This window comes from Lycium ferocissimum, chromosome 2 (genome assembly GCF_029784015.1).
Source record: "Lycium ferocissimum isolate CSIRO_LF1 chromosome 2, AGI_CSIRO_Lferr_CH_V1, whole genome shotgun sequence".
Lineage (NCBI taxonomy): Eukaryota > Viridiplantae > Streptophyta > Magnoliopsida > Solanales > Solanaceae > Lycium > Lycium ferocissimum.
Genome location: NC_081343.1, coordinates 12,480,844 through 12,490,586, shown reverse-complemented (window position 1 = coordinate 12,490,586; position 9,743 = coordinate 12,480,844). Strand labels below are relative to the sequence as shown.

General features: G+C 40.5%; 1 non-coding gene across 1 annotated transcript; it reads right to left on the bottom strand.

Annotated features, from left to right (window-relative positions):
* Positions 1-625: 625 nt before the first annotated feature.
* On the bottom strand, positions 626-732 carry LOC132048469 (small nucleolar RNA R71). The gene has a single exon (XR_009413001.1). It is a non-coding gene; the product is annotated as a small nucleolar RNA R71 (small nucleolar RNA).
* Between the last annotated feature and the right edge of the window lie 9,011 nt (positions 733-9,743).

Below are 9,743 nucleotides of genomic sequence, written 5' to 3'. Positions count from 1 at the left end.
ATATTCTCTGTGGGATTTGACCCCAACCTCGTTCGGTTACTATATTTGACAACGTCCACATTATACCATTAATAAGTGTAATTTGAGCGTATCAAATTTTGGTGCCGTTGCCGGGGAATACAATTTTGAAATTACTAAATAGTGTTTACTCTTTTTAAAGTCTTTGTCATATTCCAACACACCTTGTTTGCTACCTTGTAAACCAGGTGATCATGGCCAATAACGAACTTCCATCATGGCCAATAACGAACTTCCAATCGAGAATGTTTTTGCTGATGAACCAGAAGCAGATGAAGACTTTGCATCTGCAATCATTCATCCAAGGTTGACTGCTACTACTATCAAGTTTGATAATTCCCTCTATCATATGCTCAAATAAGAGGGATACTTTTGGAATGCAGTCGATGATGACCCTCACCAACACATAACGAACTTTCTGGATGTGTACTCTCAACATATCCAGCGGGTTGTGACTCAAGAAGCAGTTCGGCTGAAACTCTTCAAATATTCGTTAGCCGGAGAAGCAAGAAAATGGTTCACAAAGCTACCCCAAAACTCTATTGCTACATAGGAAGAGATGGTCAGAGTGTTTCTCAGGAAGTGGTATCCTCCGAGTAAAAGAGCTAAAATTCGTGATCAGATTTACGAGTTTAAACAACGTAATGGGGAACAACTTTTTGAAGCTTGGGAGAGGTACAAAGAATATTTGGATAGCAGTCCAAACCATGGCTTTCTAGATCAGATTTTGAAGGAGAAGTTCTATAGAGGGTTGGATCCTATGACCCAAGTGATAGCCAATAATGCTGCCAGCGATTGTTTCATGAATAAGTCCTATGCTACTATAACTTATATACTTGATCGATTGACTACAAAGCGCCAAACATGGAATTCAAGTAATTCTGATGGGCTATCACTTGGAACACCGTTGATTCAAAATATTGTGAAAGATAGCTAGGAAACGCAGCAGACATTGGCACAATTGGCCACTAGTCTCTGTCTACTGACAAAGAGGCTTGATGAGAGAGAAGCGAAGAGGGTGAACGTTTGTGAAGATATCTCAGGCATGCCGCCTGGAATTTACCAAGTCCGCAGGGTCCGTATCAAGAGGGCCCCCCTCCGCAAGTTGAGAATGTTCAGTATGCAGATTAAATAGCGAAAGGGCATATTCCTGGGCCAATTCAGAGATACTTGCGACCCCAACAAGGGCAGGGGTCATACAATCAAGGGAACTATAACAACAACCAAGGGAACTACAACAACAACAACTATGGTGGACCGAACCAAGGGAGATACAACAACAATAACGGAAATTTTGAGAACAGAAGTTCCAACCCTTATATTCCACCAAAAGGGCAATCTAATGATCAAGGTAGTTCGAGGTTGGAGTCAATGCTTGAAAAAGTGTTGGCAAGTCAGACAAACACTGAAAAGACATTATCTCGGCTATCAGAGACGGTGCTCTATCATTCAGCAGCTATTCAGAATCTTGAACAGCAGATGCGTGATCTTTCCAGAGAACAGCATCCTGCTAGAAAATGAGGGTTTCCTAGCGATGCAATTCCAAACCCGAAGAATGGTAGGGGAGTGGAACGTACTTTTGCTATTAGCACGAGGAGTGGTAAAATACTTCAAGGTGCTGACAAAAAAGTGTTTGATCTAGATCCTATTATTGAGGAAGAAGAGGTGCGTTCTGAAGTGCCTATCATTGATGAGGAAGTCCGTGGCGAAGAAAAAATTGCTGATATTCCAGAAGTTGCTGCTGATACAGGGAACCACTCAATAAAAGGGGCTATTTGACCTTTGACTCAGTTGTACAAAGAAAAGCCTCCCTTTCTTCAGAGGTTGGCAGAGAAGAATGATGATGCTAAGTGTCAGAAGTTCTATAATCAGTTGAAGCAGTTAACAGTGAATTTTCCATTCTTAGATGCTATCAAAGAGATGCCCGAATTTGCTAAGTTTGTAAAGGACCTGCTTATAAAGAAAAGGTCTGTTCAACATTGCTTCCACCACAGTTCAGAAGAAGGGAGACCCAGGGGCGTTTACCATTCCGTGCAATATTGGGCTTTATGCATTCGCCCGTGCTCTGTGTGATAATGGGGCGAGTATCAACTTGATGCCCCTTGCTATTTTAAAAAAATCTGGATTGGGGACTCCTAGACCGACTTCTATGCGATTACAAATGGCAGACTGATCTATCAAGAAGCCAATTGGGGTTATAGATGACGTGTTGGTGCAAGTGGGTAAGTTCATGTTGCCTGCTGATTTCGTAATTCTGGATTGTGCGGTGGATAGAGATATTCCATTTATCTTGGGAAGACCATTCCTTTCTATGGGAAGAGCACTTATGGACTCTGAAAAGAATGAAAAAAAGTTTCGAGTGAATGATGAAGAAGTGACTTTTCAAGCAAGCAAGGGGATGAAGTTGCCAAGAGCTTATGAGAGTATCTCGGTTATTGATTCGTTTGATGGGATTGATGATGCTGTTGAACATAAAATGAAAGAAGAAAGTCTGGGAAAAGCTCTTGCTAGAGTTCTAATAAATTATGATGATTGTGATATGGAGGGCTACGTGGAAACTATAAACGCGCTTGACGGTCTAGGTTTCTACACTTACCACCCAAGAAAGCTTGATCTTGATCTTGCAAATAGAACTACTCCACCGGCTAAGCCTTCTATTATTGAGCCTCCAAAGCTCGAGCTTAAGAAGCTCCCGGAACAGTTGAAGTATGAGTTCCTTGGTCCGAACAAGACATTGCCAGTGATCATTTCAGCATTATTGACTGAGGAACAGTATTGAAAGTTTAGTGGAGATTTTGCGCAAGCTGGCGGACGTGCTATTGGTTGGACCATAACGGACATTCGAGGTATTCCTTTCGGCATCCGTGAGCATAAAATTCGGCTAGAGAGAGTACGACAAGCCGAGTGTTGAGCATCGGCGGAGATTGAACGAGAACATGCGAGGTCGTGAAAAAGGAGATCATAAAGTGGTGGAAATGACTGGGGGTAGTGTATCCGATTGCAGACAGGAAGTGGGTAAGTCCTGTTCAATGTGTACCAAAGAAAGGAGGTATCATTGTGGTGCCTAATGCAAAGAATGAGCTGATTCCCACTCATAAAGTTACTGGATGGCGTGTTTGCATGGACTATAGGAAGCTGAATACTGCCACTTGTAAAGACCATTTTCCCATGCCGTTCATTGATGGATCTTTGGACAGGCTGGCTAGAGGTCTTACTATTGTTTTCCTAGATGGATATAGGGCTATAATCGGATCAACATTTGCCTTGGAAGATCAAGAGGAAGATGACTTTTACTTGTCCTTATGGGACGTCAAGTGCGTTCAACCGAATAACTTTGGGTTGTGTAATGCACCAGCCACTTTTCGAAGGTGCATGATGTCGATCTTTTCTGACATGGTAGAGGACTTCTTGGAGGTATTTATGGATGATTTTTCTGTTGTTGGTGATTCGTTTGATGATTGTCTTGACCATCTAGGTCAAGTGCTGAAAAGATGCGAGGAGACAAATCTCGTGCTAAATTGGGAGAAGTGCCACTTTATGGTGAAGAAAGGGATTGTCCTCGGTCACAAAATATCTAAAAAGGGAATTGAGGTCGATCAAGCGAAGATAGATGTGATTGCAAAACTTCCTCTACCCATCTCAGTCAAAGGTGTCCGGAGTTTCTTAGGGCATGCTGGTTTCTACAGGCGCCTCATCAAGGATTTCTCCAAGATTACTAACCCGATGTGCAAGCTTCTTGAAAAAGAGGCTAAGTTTGTGTTTGATGACAATTGCCGAAAGGCGTTTGATGAATTAAAAGTGCACGTCACTACTGCTTCGGTGATTGTTACTCCGGATTGGTCCCTACCTTTTGAGCTGATGTGTGATGCTAGTGGTTTTACAATAGGTGTTGTGCTTGGCCAAAGGCACAATAAAATTATGCAACGGATCTACTATGCTAGTAGGACACTTAATGCGGCGCAGATGAACTACACGGTGACCGAGCAAGAGCTGCTTGCAATAGTATATGCTTTTGAGAAGTTTCAATAACCATAAAAATTGAAACTCTACGGACCTGAAGGCAATGGTGTCCCTGTCTGGATCCCTTCTGGGGTAAAACGAGCGCGAATATCTGAATCTCTTGTCTTCCTCATCTTATCAAGTCATCTTCTTAACGTTCACATTCTTTTATAGTACTTTTACCAAGGCTACCTCTTTGGTTCTTAATCCTTGAATTTAGAACTTGGTGATCTGATAGGGTAGTAGAAACTTTCTCGAGCGATAATTGTTCTGTAATCTGAAAAGCATCAACTGGCTCAACTCTGGAAGACTTCCAACACATTTACGAAGCACGGATATATGAAAGACTGGATATATAGATTCCCAATCTAAATTTGGCCCATCCTGCGTATAATTTCATGTAATCTAAAGTATCCAAAGTAAAATTGTCTTCCTTGTCAAATCTCATAAATCCTTTCAGAATGAAATTCTAAGTCTCATACCATCTGATACTCTTCTGTTCTTATAGGGCTTCATACAGGCCATCTGAACATATACATACTCATAACGTATCTTGGGGGGTCTGAAAGGTGTGCTCTGCCTAACCACTTATCTCAAGGTGGGAAGCAATACTGGGTAATCTATATTTTGTAGGTTTCTCTGAATACATTGATCCTCAGGTACTAGTCGAGAACTAGACATCTTCACCGGGTAACCAAAATATTAGGTAACCGAATAATTACATAGATAGCTTGCCTAATTTCTTACAATGATAAAATCCATACTTATCACTCATTCCTTCATTTCTCAATGGCATATACATGTGTTTCCTCGGTCTTTCAGGCTTCTATTTATTTATTAATGGACCACGAACTCTATAATATTTTCTTCTTTATCGATCCATCAAGGTCATGATACCTCTTGTTGCCTTTGAATAAATCATATACCCTTGCTACATTTAACTTAAACTCGATTTGATATCTTAGGAATCCATCTTGCTGAGGTACTCCTTTCCTGAATCCTTTTTCGAGCTTTGGTTTAAGAGATATACCATATACAGGATACGATGTCTTTTCTCAAGTTTCCCAACATACATCATACCTTGCTATTGCTATCCTCGACTATGCTACACTTCACTAGTTGAAGCTCTGTAGTGAACTTAGCAAGCCTCTCATATACTTTTGTCATCTCTGCGGTATGTAATCCTATTCCCTTATGTTACCTTCCAGAATAAACATATCCATTGCGGTACCAGGTCTATCCCTATTTATCTTAATGCCATGAAGCTGTCTTACATGAACTTACTTCCCATCATCCTTCTCACTATCGCCACTAGCCTTCAATTCCTCATTTAAGCCCATCTTATTTCATTTACTTACAATGCGACTATAATTCCTTTATGTCCTGAATATTCTATCTCTGGAATTCTCATATCATCATAAGCTTTCACTTCCATATAGTCATACACATTTATTCTTTTTCATCGTAGGCTATTACCGTCAAATAATCGCGTTCCTTCGAATAGTTCATTTTCATTTCAGTCCTTCTCAATTGATAACTCCGCATCTGTCCTTCGACAAAACGTTACTAGATTCTGACTTGAATACCTTTGGCTTTAAGGCTTCCCTGTACAATGCTTCCCTAACCGTTCTGTGATGCTGAAACTTCGTATCCATCCGACTAGCTCGCGGTGGCTATTTTACTTAACTTTCTTATCTTAATCCATTATTTACTTCGAGTGCCCTCGTACTCAATCCTTTTCTGTCTCTCCGTTACCGAACTTCCTATCACACCCTTATCTTGAAACTTCAAGCAATCCCTTCTTTAGAGTGCTATCTCCCAATCTTTATTTAGGCATGTATATGACTGACTGGTTATATTTATCATCAAATCGTCCTTACACTTCATCGGTATGCTAGCGTAATATCCCGTTGAGACAGTTCCTAATTCCTTTATTATTATTTTTCCACCTTCTTACTAAGCTTACTCCTGATCCAATACTTGTCGTCTCGCCTTCCCCCCTTAGGGAGTTAATCCACTACTCTATATTTGACATACCATTTAACTTTATTTACTTGTTATTATTTTTTTCGTAAGTACTTCCTCCCTGTAATTTCCATGACTACTCTTAGCCATAACTGTTTGTCGTCTGAATCCACCTGGTCAGTTGCACATACCTGTAGCGGGTCACATATTCTCATAGACGTACTGGCCTTGAATGGGCCTAATCTTCCATCAATGAGATCTTTAAAATTTCCTTACCATCCTTCCAAAAATTATCTCCTTCTAGTACTCGCTCTCCCATTTCATCACTATAATGGTATCTAGCACAAAATTTCTCTCAAAAATTCGCCCTGGTTGTTAATGTTCATCGTATTCGTCATTACATACATTCCCTTTCCTTAGGCGGGTCTCTTTTGGAGCAAAAGTTTGTCCTATCAATGAAGTGTGTATTTTGTATCAATTTGCGACTTCAAACTCATCCAATGCTCGTCATGCAAATGATTCTTTTAAAACATCACTCACTTTTCCCATTAGCTATTCAGCCTTGTGTTACTAACTCCATAATCTTGTGATAATAAAACTTCTGGAGGGAATTTTTCGTACCTTAGCCTTGCCTTCGTCTTATACATTCCTGTGAATTAACTACATGTTTCACATATCCTTATACTCGTACCTCTTTATCACATCCTTGCCAATATACTCTATACGATACGAAGGCCTGCGTCAATATCTAGCTCATTGAGTAACATACATCATTCTTCTTCCTCTTCTAACCAATCATATCCTTTTTAACATTCAAAACAATAACTATCCTTGGTGAATCTTGCATTCCGTATCCTGTCCCCTTTAGACATTAAGCTTCATCATCCTTATAACTGATACTCTTTTCCGTTTCCATAATTCCTACTTTATCTCTTTTTGCTCGTAAATCGGTAGCATATTTACACTCAAAGGTCATATTTAAATACATACGTATCCTTTCCACGTCTTATCTCGAGGGAAAGTTATGACTCCCATCTAATCATATCGATGTTTCATTAATAATACAATTCTAAGGTTGCTAACCACTCACAATACAAACACAGTCGTTTGCTATTCTCCAACTGAAAATTTACATCAGAACTTCTCTCCTTTTTAAGTCTCTTCAGTAATACTCCAAAAGTTATCGTAACAGAATTGCATATAATATATCGATACCTCCCTCAAGGGTGCTTAAACATTAATACAACACTGATTGTGCCTAACGTCATCACTCATGCCCTCATATTGTACTATCTCCTCTTACTTACAAGTCATTCATATCTTACGAATTCCCCTTGACACCCTTTATTCGTAATACAGTAGGTATAATTTCTTCATCAACTATGTCTTATACATACCTTTCCTATTTAATCATACCATTGCCATGTTACCAGTCACACTCTTAACCTGTCGTATAACCACAAATTTCATTCAAGGTTCCTCTTTAATATTACTCTTTTTCCCTTCTTTAATATAATCGCTGGGGCATTATGACTTACCGTTGTTGCATAACATAAAACATTTCAAAAATCATACTTGCTTAATTTTAACACTTTATCAAAGCGACAAATGTACCTTTCGTCCTTGGTTGCTTTGGTCCTGAAATTCCAACGGATGTGGGACTTCCCATGGGCCTACTCTAGAACCCTGATCTAGCACGAATCGCTCTAACATGGGCTGGAAAAATTCTTCTTCCTGTTGTCTCTTTATCGGTTGCTCACCGCCACTCGGAACTTCTACAAAGGTACCAACTATACTAATCTGCCTGGTCTAACCACCACTTTCATTTGAGCCTTGCTCTGTCAAGTCTTAGTTAATAAGGTCCTCAAGCTGCAAACTCCTCAGTTTCTGAGAAGGCCCTGCACTCTCCGCTGGTCTACCAGAATCCGAAGCTTGAGATTTAACTCCCAGCATTGGCCTTTCCCTTCCTTGCTCAGCTATGGCCAAAGGTGCGAGCCTTGAATACCGCAGCTTTTCCCGGAACCTCTGCCTCTTATCAAAGTCGATGATATCGTACCGATTCATCCTGAACCTCCGACGGGTCTGTTTCCATAAAAGATATGATCTTAGATGGGTCCGTCTCAATGCAGGGTAGATCCTCACTTAGGTCCTCCTCCAATGAGTAACGTAATCCTCCCCCTGTCATTATTAAAATCCTTGAATCGCCCCTAGTCCTTTCTGAAGAAGTCGTCGTCAAACTATAAAACAACAAAGGTCAGGGTTGAAGATTTACACCCTATGACTCAGCTCTATAGCACGATCTAGGATACAAAGAAGGGTAACCATCCTAAATGCCCTGCAGCTTGTTTGTAAGTATGACGCTCTTCACACTCATAAACAAGACTCTACCGGACACGGCTCGTAGACACACCCTAGGCCGAACTGCTCTGATACCACTTTTGTCATGACCCAACCAGAGGGTCGCGACGGGCACCCGGAACTAACCTACCGAGCACCTCTTAGAATACTTCTCATAATCATATCTAGGTGGACCACAAATGATAACTCATAACTATCATAGTCCGTAATGGCATGAGTCCAAAAGATAAAAGTACATCTATATAAACATCATCATCTATGCCCATATACGCAAGCCGGCAAGGCTACCAAAAATGATGTACAAAAATATGAACCGATCTGTCTACGAGCTTCTACATGGAGTGCATAAAATCATAAGGACGGGACAGGACCCTGCCATGCCCATATATACACAAAGAATAGTACCAGTTGAACTGTAGCTCCAGAACAAATGGACCACTCCTGTGTAATCGCTGATGAAGTAGCCTAGGGGTCTGGTCCGTCTCCCTGTCTTCCTGCAGGCATGAACGTAGCGTCGATAAATAAAAGGACGTCAGTACGAATAATGTACTGAGTATGTAAGTCATGAATAACAACATAAAACGAGATATGAGAATAACATGAGATAGGAGAAATAACCTATACATCTGACTGCCTCTTAAGGCGCATGTCATGCATGCTTAGCTTTTTTAAAAAAAAAAAACATTTTTTACATATATATAGTATACTGCCCAGCTATATGGGCACAGTGTGATCATAATGTCATCATCATCCCGCGTCGGGGATAATATCATAAGTTGCCCACTGCAGTGGTGTGCACATCTACGTGCCTGCCCGGCCGACTATAGCGCGACGCGGTGTGAGAAAATACATACATACATATATATATATATATATATATATATATATATATAAAGTGTGCATGAGAGCCCAAATAAAACGTTACAACTCTATCGGAGTGACGTAAGGTCGGTAAACCTCCGATTATCATTATGGAATCTTCATCATCGCTATATCTCACCTTGAAGGAACAACTACCATAAGATGAGATCAACAATAATGAATAAAGTCAATAATCATGGAACAAGTTCAACAAAATCATGAGAACCTCAAGAGCTATAAGCTTTGGTATCTTTAGTGTCACGACCCAACCCCATGGGCCATGACTAGTGCCCGAGCTGGACACTCGTATACGAATCTATTAGATATAATCAAACTGAAACAGAGGACGGAATGGAAACTTGTAAAAGCAACTAAAGATTTGTAACATCATATATCACGATAACCTGACTCCTGAGGAGTCACAACTAATCAAGCATAACACAATACGCAAGCCGACAAGGCTGCCACTACGTACGGGAACATCCCAAAACAAGCCATAGTACCACAGCTGAACAACACCTATATACAACCCACACATGTCT